The sequence below is a fragment of the Macrobrachium rosenbergii genome, chromosome 5 (genome assembly GCF_040412425.1).
Source record: "Macrobrachium rosenbergii isolate ZJJX-2024 chromosome 5, ASM4041242v1, whole genome shotgun sequence".
Taxonomy (NCBI): Eukaryota; Metazoa; Arthropoda; class Malacostraca; order Decapoda; family Palaemonidae; genus Macrobrachium; species Macrobrachium rosenbergii.
The window spans coordinates 5,170,918-5,180,917 of NC_089745.1; the positions used below are offsets into that span (position 1 = coordinate 5,170,918).

General features: G+C 34.0%; 1 long non-coding RNA gene across 1 annotated transcript in view; it reads right to left on the reverse strand.

Moving 5' to 3' along the window:
- Positions 1 to 10,000, reverse strand: part of LOC136838464 (uncharacterized) — a 319,579-nt gene that overhangs the window by 156,205 nt on the left and 153,374 nt on the right. The window lies entirely within an intron of this gene.

Consider the following 10,000-nt stretch of genomic DNA (forward strand, 5'->3'; position numbering starts at 1 on the left):
TTATACAGAAACTTCCACCCGCTGAAAAAAAAGTGACTGGACTCAATAAAAACTATTATTGTCTTACTAGTAATTCACGGCGCAAGAAGCCTCCTGGCATAAGGCCAACTTAATCAGACGGCAATCAGCAACTGTTAGGAACTGTTTCTTTCCATAAATTTATTCTTTTCTCTAAAAGTTTGAAAATAAAGATAACACAATAAAGCAAGACTTCAAGTTTGCTTTCAATAATCGTCTATATTGCTGTACACACACACAGACACACACACAAACATACACGCACACACACAAAGGCTTTTCAGGATATAATAAATTCACGTAACAACCCTACTACAGAAACAACAACAGATGGGTTTACAATCACTTATTACAACATAAACAATTACAACCATCCCCACGCAAAATAAAGGGCCTCAAGACATAATTAATTCAACAACAATAACAACAACATAGGGTTTACAATCACTTCCTACAACACAAACAATCACTTATTACAACATGAAAAAATTACAACCATCCCACACACAGAATAAAGCGGCTCAAGACACAATTAATTCAAATAACAAATTCAAAAAAACAACAAACAAACAATTCTTACTACAAAAACAATTACAACACATCCCATCCTATAAGACTGAATTGAATTGAATTGAATAATAATAATAATTAATAATCACTTACTACAACACAGACAATTACAACCATCCATCCTATAGAATTGAATTGAATTGAATTGAATAATAATAATAATAATAATAATAATAATAATAATAATAATAATAATAATAATAATAATAATACAATCTAAGGCGAATTCTGTCCAATGCCACTAAATGATCTTAAAGTATTACCGCAATATTGAGGTAGATAAATATAAGCATATAATTATGTAGTGGTACAAATTGCTTGATATCTGAAATCCTGTACAATTCTACTTTAGGAGAGAGAGAGAGAGAGAGAGAGAGAGAGAGAGAGAGAGAGAGAGAGAGAGAATCAATTTCCTCTAAAATACAAAACCTCGGAACTAAAAAATGCGAACTTGCAAAATAATTGCTCTGATTATGATGTACAGCTGAGTGACTTAAAATATTCGTTATTATCATCATTACAGCCGGAAATAATAGTTAATACTATTACTGGTAGTAGCAGCAGCAATATATGTGCGAAACTGAATTTAATATTATTAGCACTACACATTTATCGATAACCTTAAACTAATACGCAATTATCCCTATCTTTATTGTTGACATTCTATTTCTAATTGTCTCTCTATTCATGCTTACATACATAAATATATACACACACACAAACACACACACATATATATATACATATATACTCGTATATATTCCTACTTTCCTCTCTATTCAAACATACATACATAAATATACACACAGTCGTATACACACACACACAACACATATATATATATATATATATATATATATATATATATATATATATATATATATAATATATATATATATATATATATATATATATATATATATATATATATAATGTGTATGTGTGTGTGTGTGTTTCAAGACATATACTGACAATATAAATATACTTACAATATATCCGAGATATATTAACAATGGCAGTAACAGTCTAGCAAGCAGTCAGTCTCAACAGACAAAAGAACAGACTAAAACACATACGTACTGTATTAGTATTAAGGCCAATTACTCCTGGTAAAAAAAAAAAAAATCATAAAATTATAAAACAGGTTTTACTTCATTCCTCAAGCAGTTGTCTAGAATATTTTTCTTTCTCTCAAGAGACCTTGAGAAGCTTGCTTTATTTGATCTCTATGACCCGCCTAATAAATCTAATATATATAGAATTTATATATAAATTTATATATATATATATATATATATATATATATATATATATATATATATATATATATCATAAACAACGCAACTACAATGTGGAACAGAAATAAATTTCTGACTCACATCAGGATCGAGCCCAGGTCTTTCAATTGAAAGACGAGGCACTGCCAACCAGGCCACACAAGTCATAAAAGAAGTTAACTCAAAGACCACTGTACTTAATGCTTTTCATTAAACATACATATATATATATATATATATATATATATATATATATATATATATATATATATATATATATATATATATATGTTTATATATGTATATATATATATATATATATATATATATATATATATATATATATAGTTTTGAAATAATGAACACATGAGCACGTGTTTCTCATGAAATAAATTTCTGACTCACATCGGGACCGAACCCCGGTCTCCCGAGTGACAGGCCAGGGTGGTACCAACTGACATACCAATGTGCCATTAAGTTTCAATGCCACATTAATACTTACTGATGAATCATTGTTGAGCACACTGCTCAAGAAACTTCCACAACATAGATTCATACACTTCCACACAAGTCTCAGTTGCAGTGTGTCAAAAACCCAACAAATTTGGCAGGACTTCCTGTTGGTGGAGGCCCCTCGACCCAGATCCTTGCCAGGACGTTCCTCTGCCAAAGAACCTCACCACGGACTTGCAACAGCCAAGGGCCTCTTAAGATGCCGGAAGTCCGGTGCAATGGCCCCAGGACAAGTCTGATAAGAGAGTTCCTGGTGGGGCCCCCACCCCGGAATTGCATCCAGAAGGAGCCCTGGTCTGGATTTCCCCAGCAATGGCTTCACCCCGAGCCCGGGGGAGGGGAAGCCCTAATCCCAGATTTACCAGGACAGTGTCTAGGGGGGGAGGGCTCTTGCTCCGAGCATATTGGTCCACTGTGTCTTGGAGGAGGGCCCTTGCCCCAGGCATTCCCACCAAATAGGGAGAGGGCCCGTGCCCCAAGCCTTCCCAGCAAATGGAAAGGGGGCCCTCGCCCTTGGGGAGAGGGCCCTTGCCACAGGCCTTCTCAACACCTGTGGAGAGGGGCCCCTGTACAAGGCCTTCCGACTGCCTCGGGGGAGGGCCCTAGCTCCAGGCCTACCCACCACCTGGGGAGCTGGGGAGAGGGCCCTTGCCCCAGGCCTTCCCACCAGATAATATTATCTATTCTCTGGAGTTCGATCATAACCAAATGAATCCTAGGGTGCTGTGGGAGGGTTCACCACCCCCCCCTACTCCCCACTCCCTGAAAAACTAACTACATATGTTTTTAATACCCAAATCATGCTTATCACCATGACTGGCTAAAAACCTTACACTGTGTGGGATTCTACGCACTGGATGAAGTCGATTTTACTGGAATGTTGAAATGTCATGAATGCTGAGTTGCAAAGCTTGCCAATTCATACCGAATGACCTTCACATAGACTTTAGACTTTATTCCTAAGTTTATTAGACTTGATAATATTATTATCATTTCATTAGATGAACCTATTGACATGGAACAAGCGCACCAAAGGGGCCACTGACTTGAAATTCAAGCTTCCAAAGAATATTGGTTTCAACCTACCACCACAGACCCAACACTACAGTAGTAACTGATCATGATACAGAGCCAGTGATTTCTCATCTCCCTGGGGGAGACGCGAACCCATAACATCTGAGTGGCATGCCACGACACTAACCACAATACCAGAGGACCAGCCTAAATAACCTATAAATGGGTAAGGGAGAAGCCCAGAAATTGACAAATTGCTATGCACAATTTATATATATTTAATTTTAAAATATACAGAAAATAATCACACTTCTTTCGCATTAAAGAAAACAACTTATCAATCTTAAAATGTACAGAAAACATTCATACATCTCTTGCAATAATTAAAAAAAGTAATTTTTATATAATCAATGTCAAAATATTCAGATAATAATCGTATTTCTTTAACATTAATTAAAAAAAAATTTATATAATAAAATTTAAAAACATAGAAAATATTCTTACTTCTTCCTCATTAATTAAAAAAGTTTATATATAACCAATTTTAAAATGTACATAAAATACAAGTACTTGTTTCCCATTTGTTAACAAAATTATATATATTCATTTTAAAAATAAAAAGAAATTCGTAGTTCTTTAGCAATAATAAAAATAAAACAATTTATACATAATCAATTTTAAAATGTGCAGAAACTATTCGTACTTCTTTAGTATTAATAAAAAAAAATTATATATATAATCAGTTTTAAAATACTCCTATTTCTTTCCCATTAATTAAACACAACTCATAAATAATAAATAATCAGTTTTAAAGTATACAGAAAATACTCCTACTTCTTTCGCATTTATTTACAAAAGTTTTAAATATCAAAATTTAAAATTTCAATCAATTTAAAATATTAAAATTTAAATTAATTTAAAATATTAAAATTTTAAATTTAAATCAATTTAAAATATTAAAATTCTAAATATTAAAATCCAAAATTTTTATCTATTTTAAAACAGAAAATAATCGCACTAAAAAAATAAAATAAAAGAAACAAACGTCCAACAAAGAATGCCGCCCGGATATGCTCGCGTACGAAGCAACAAACAAAAGGTAGGTCGTTTGAGGATAGTATTCTAACAAACAAACCCCACACCACTAACTCCCCCCTCTCCCTCCTCCCCACTTTAAAGGACCCCAGGAAGGTCGTTTGGCCCTGGTGTGGCTCTCTTACCTCGCCCCAGCACCTGCCGGTGAACAGCTCCGAGGACACGGGCGGGTGGCGGGCGGCGGGCGGGCGGGTGGGCGGACGTACCCCTTGCACTCTCAGGCCTCCCTCTGCAGTGCACATGATCCCCGGAGCCTTCGCAACGTCCTCGCTGTGGTTTGGACAAGGACGCGCCGTCCAGTACCCTCGGGGAGGGGGAGGAGGGGGGAGAAGGAGGCCTTTGCTTGATGATCTGGGATACCCATCTAAATGCTTCAGTTTCCTGTTTATTATTATTATTATTATTATTATTATTATTATTATTATTATATATATAATCTACTAGTCACTATTTAACCAGATATACATGCATGTGTAAAATAGCCACAGTGACCTCTTAACCTCAACATTTGGATCACTCTAATAGCAACTAATATCGTCAGTTCTGTTCGCAGAATAAAATTGTTTATGGTATGCAGCTATTGCCAGCTGTTTAAATAGTGAATACGACGCGCATTTTCCCCCAAAATAATGTATTTATGCTTAAACATTAACTCAAAATTATTACGAAACATTGCCTGTTCTTTCCCAAAAACCCAAACACTTGCAATCAATCAATTGTAATATTCGACACGGGACCAAAACAAGACGCAAAGTGCCGACAGCATCTTGCGGGGGCACTTTTTCATTTCCCCCGTGGTGGGCATGGGGAGGAGGAGGAGGAGGAGGAGGAGGAGGAGGAGGAGGAGGAGGAGGAGGAGGAGTGGGAGTAGGAAGTTCAAGGCGGCGGCGGAGCCGCGGAGGTCCGCCCTCAGTGGCCTCCAGGAAGCAAAACAAGAAAGACCTTGCCTTGCTTAATGCATACACATCATCATGGGCATCACCTGCCTCTTCTTGGGGCATGTGTGTTTGCACCTGCCTTCGAAGTGACGATTGCGGGTTATGGTTAATCCTTTTTATTTTTTTTCTTCATGCAGGAAGTGTTTCTTCTCGGCTTGGCCCTCCCTGAAAACCGCTGAAGGAATGAGGAACTGAAGCACTGAAGATATGCTCTTCGATAATACGTCTGGGGTGCCGCAAGGGGGCACGCAGTTACTGCAGCTGTTTATATTTACTTTCATTATTATTATTATTATTATTATTATTATTATTATTATTATTATTACTATTATTATTATTATTATCATTATTAGTTACTGTAGCTATTTAAAGTTACTTTTATTATTATTATTATTATTATTATTATTATTATTATTATTATTATTATTATTATTATTATTATCAGTTACTGTAGCTATTTAAAGTTACTTTATTATTATTATTATTATTATTATTATTATTATTATTATTATTATTATTATTATTATTATTATTATTATAAGGAAGTAGACACTGTCTTTAAAAAATCCTGTTAAACAGGATGGCTACATAATTTGATTTAATTTTATATTGGGTCTCCTCAATATTCCTTGTAATTATTATTAATCTTTCTCCTCCACGTTAATAATAAACAATAATTGACCAAAATGTAAACATGGACCGATTATTATCCGTTATTAATGTGGAAGAGAAAAGAATCACAAGGAAGATTGAAAAGACCCAATATAAAACTTATTCAAATTATGCAGCAGACTTATTATTATTATTATTATTATTATTATTATTATTATTATTATTATTATTATTATTATTATTATTATTATTATTATTAATTTCAAATTATTTTGTAAAGGGTGGGTGTTTTAATGTGTACATGATTGTTTTAATGTTTTTCTTTTTATTATTATTATTATTATTATTATTATTATTATTATTATTATTATTATTAATTATTATTATCAATTTCAAACTTGTTTGGGAGTCATTCATGTTGTTTTGTTGTTTTAGTGCCACTATATAGGACTGCTCTAATCGGGGTTTTTGTGGAACCATAACTATTATTATTATTATTATTATTATTATTATTATTATTATTATTATTATTATTATTATTACTATTATTATTATTATTATTATTATTATTATTATTATTATTATTATTTTGCCTCTGAGTAACTTCAACAACTTCAAAGACAAAGAACAGGACTCAAATAAACAAGTATCATTATTACATGAAGATTCTCTATCAGATCACGTAGTTTTGACGTGATTGAAATTCACGTAGTAAATGCAGGAATGAATTAGGCAGAAAAAAAGGCCAAATTTGGTTGCTGTCTAATTTTTTCCAAATTTTTTTTTTCAGGTTCTTTGTATTTTCAAATTAGTTTCCTTTTGTTATTGATATATGTGCAAATAAAACGATATTCATGTATTGCTGAAATATGGAATTTTGCTCTTACGTGAATATTTTTTTCTAATATCTATTTAAAACATTGTTATGATATTAGTACTTCGTATAAAGGAAAAAATAACCTACAGATAAACAACTACGATATTCACACTTTTGTAAATAAAAGGAATTTTTAATTTGAAATCATCAACAGATGTTAAAAATTAAATTTTCAAACTTAGTAATGACCGTTTTCTAATATTATTTTTCACTCCATTTACATTATTCCTGAAGCGATATTCATCACTTGAGAAATAATTGTCGTTTCAGGAAATAAACTCACATGAGAAAAAATTAAAACAAAATTAGTTAAAGTTTCTATTAAAGAGTAATTTTAATTTTCAGTGAAAAAAAAATCAACATACAAAAGAAATTGCTAAATTGACCAGTAAATTTCACATTAAAACTTTCGCGCCCATGTAATAGATAACCACCTCTCTCTCTCTCTCTCTCTCTCTCTCTCTCTCTCTCTCTCTCTCTCTCTCTACCCGCCGCCACTAGACATTCCTCTCCCGTTAAGGTATTCTGCGGGTGCCTGCAGGATACCCGGGGGATCGAATCCCTAGGAGCCCATACCCTCAACTCGGGAACTTGTTATGTTCCCCTAAGGATGATTTGAGGATTCCTTAATTATCGGTGTTTAATGTCAATACTGTGGAATCCTTCAGTTGTGAGAGAGAGAGAGAGAGAGAGAGAGAGAGAGAGAGAGAGAGAGAGAGAGAGAGAGAGAGAGAGAGAGAGAATTATTGAATCTAGGCCTTTCCTTTTTAATTGTGATGGTATGATTTGGTATATATTATTCTCGTTTCTTTTTCTTTATTCTCTTTCTCCTCCATTTCCGACCCACAGCAGTCGACTAATAATCAGGTACGTAATTAAACGTTTAGGTTAATTAAAACTTAACCAATTCTCAGGGAAAGAGCCCGTGCCGATCCTTTCCATGTGCACCAGAGAGAGAGAGAGAGAGAGAGAGAGAGAGAGAGAGAGAGAGAGAGAGAGAAATTATTCTGTAATCAACTTATTCCTTAACACGTCCTGGTGAACATATGATCTCAGAGCCGCCTACCCCCACCCCATCCCCACCCACATCATCCAAAACCAAAAACCTCCGGGCCACAGGCAGTTCCCACCGACAAGACCAAAACAGGTCCAGAGAAAGACAAAACTCCCGGCCGTTAGCGATATCAAACATTAAGTGAGTTACGGACCAGTAGTACCACCACCACCACCAGCAGTAGCAGTAGCAGTAGCAGCAGATGACGACGACGCCTTCGGGAGCGAGCCAGCGAGCTAAAAGGAAAAAGGCGCCGAAGAGCCCTGGGCGAGCTGTCAGTTACGGGCGCATTCCTCGCCAACAGGTAGTGAGTGAGTTGACTCACGAGGCACCGAGAGCGTGGGAACTCACCTGCCTCCTGCCTGATGATTAAACAGGTAAACCAACCCCTTGGAACGCTTTCTGGCTGACGCACACGTTTGTTATTATTGCGCGCGCGCGCTCGCGGTGCGTGGCAGAGAGAGAGAGAGAGAGAGAGAGAGAGAGAGAGAGAGAGAGAGAGAGAGAGAGAGAGAGAGAGAGAGAGAGAGAGAGAGAGAGAGAGAGAGAGACGTGCATTACTTCACGGGGCATTGAGTGCTTCATGTGCTCAGCGCGAGCCTAATTGTCTGTACATCAAATGTGGATGGGGTTGAATTGAGTATCAATTGAGTATCAATTGAAAACCTGTTCACTAAACATTTTTAAATCTAGTAATTTTAAATACATTAAATGTGAAGGGAATTTAATGACATTCTAAGCGTGACTAAGTTGCTATGACGAGTTTCAATTGAAAACCTGTTCACAAAATAAGTTTAAATCTAGTCATTTTAAACGAGCGATTAGGCGATGGCTAGATTTTAAACCCTGAACAAGTGAGACACAATAATCGACAAACTGATCTAGTCTGTCATTATGATCATCATAATTTATCACGATTTCCCAACTCTTCATGTTCATCGAAACCAGTTCAACCACTGGGTTGTAAGTAAGTGTATTTTAGGAACCCGTCGAAAAATAAATTTTTTTGCTTAAATAAATTACTTTTTAGTTTTGATCAAAATTTATTTGGAGACTGAATGGAATAAAAAAGTTTTTTTTTGCTTAAATAAATTACAATTTTAGCTTTGATCAAATTTATTTGGAAACTGAATGAAATAAATTTTTTTTGCTTAAATAAATATTACTCTTTTAGCTTTGATCAAAGAAATTTATTTGGAGAATGAATAGAATAAATAATTTTTTTTTTTGCTTAAATATTACCTTTTAGCTTTGATCAAAGAAATTTATTTGAGACTGAATAATATATATTTATATATATATATATATATATATATATATATATATAATATAATATATATATATATATATATATATATATTTTTTATTTTTTTTTTTTTTTTTTAAATATAAATATTACTCTTTTAGCTTTAACCAAAGAAATTTATTTGGAGACTGAATGGAATGAACAAGATTATGACGTTTATAATAAGGGCACATAATCCATTCCGATTCACAAAAATAAAAATAATAAATATATAAAAAAATATGGAAAAAGGGTTTGTTCACTAACTGCTTAAGAAACTCTTTTACAAATTACAAGAACATTTTGAAATTACAATAATTTAATGGAATGTCATGGAATGTCTCTCTCTCTCTCTGTGTGTGTGTGTGTGTGTGTGTGTGTGTGTGTGTGTGCGTTGCGCATCACGCGAACAAAATGATTCAAGATAACTGCCCTATAAAACCATTTTACGACCAAAACTTTTTCCACGGCATCTCTCTCTCTCTCTCTCTCTCTCTCTCTCTCTCTCTCTCTCTCTCTCTCATTGGAAAAAAAATAACAGTATAAACATAACTAAAGTTGCCAATTTTATCAAAAATGCTAATAAAGGATTCTGAAGTAATATCAGTCAGTATTTTAATTTTATTCTTTCTTCTCTCCCCTTCAACAGGGAACTAAACATATTATCTCGATTATAGTTTACGGAAAAAATAAATAGGAAATAATAATAATAATAATAATAATAATAATAATAATAATAATAATAAT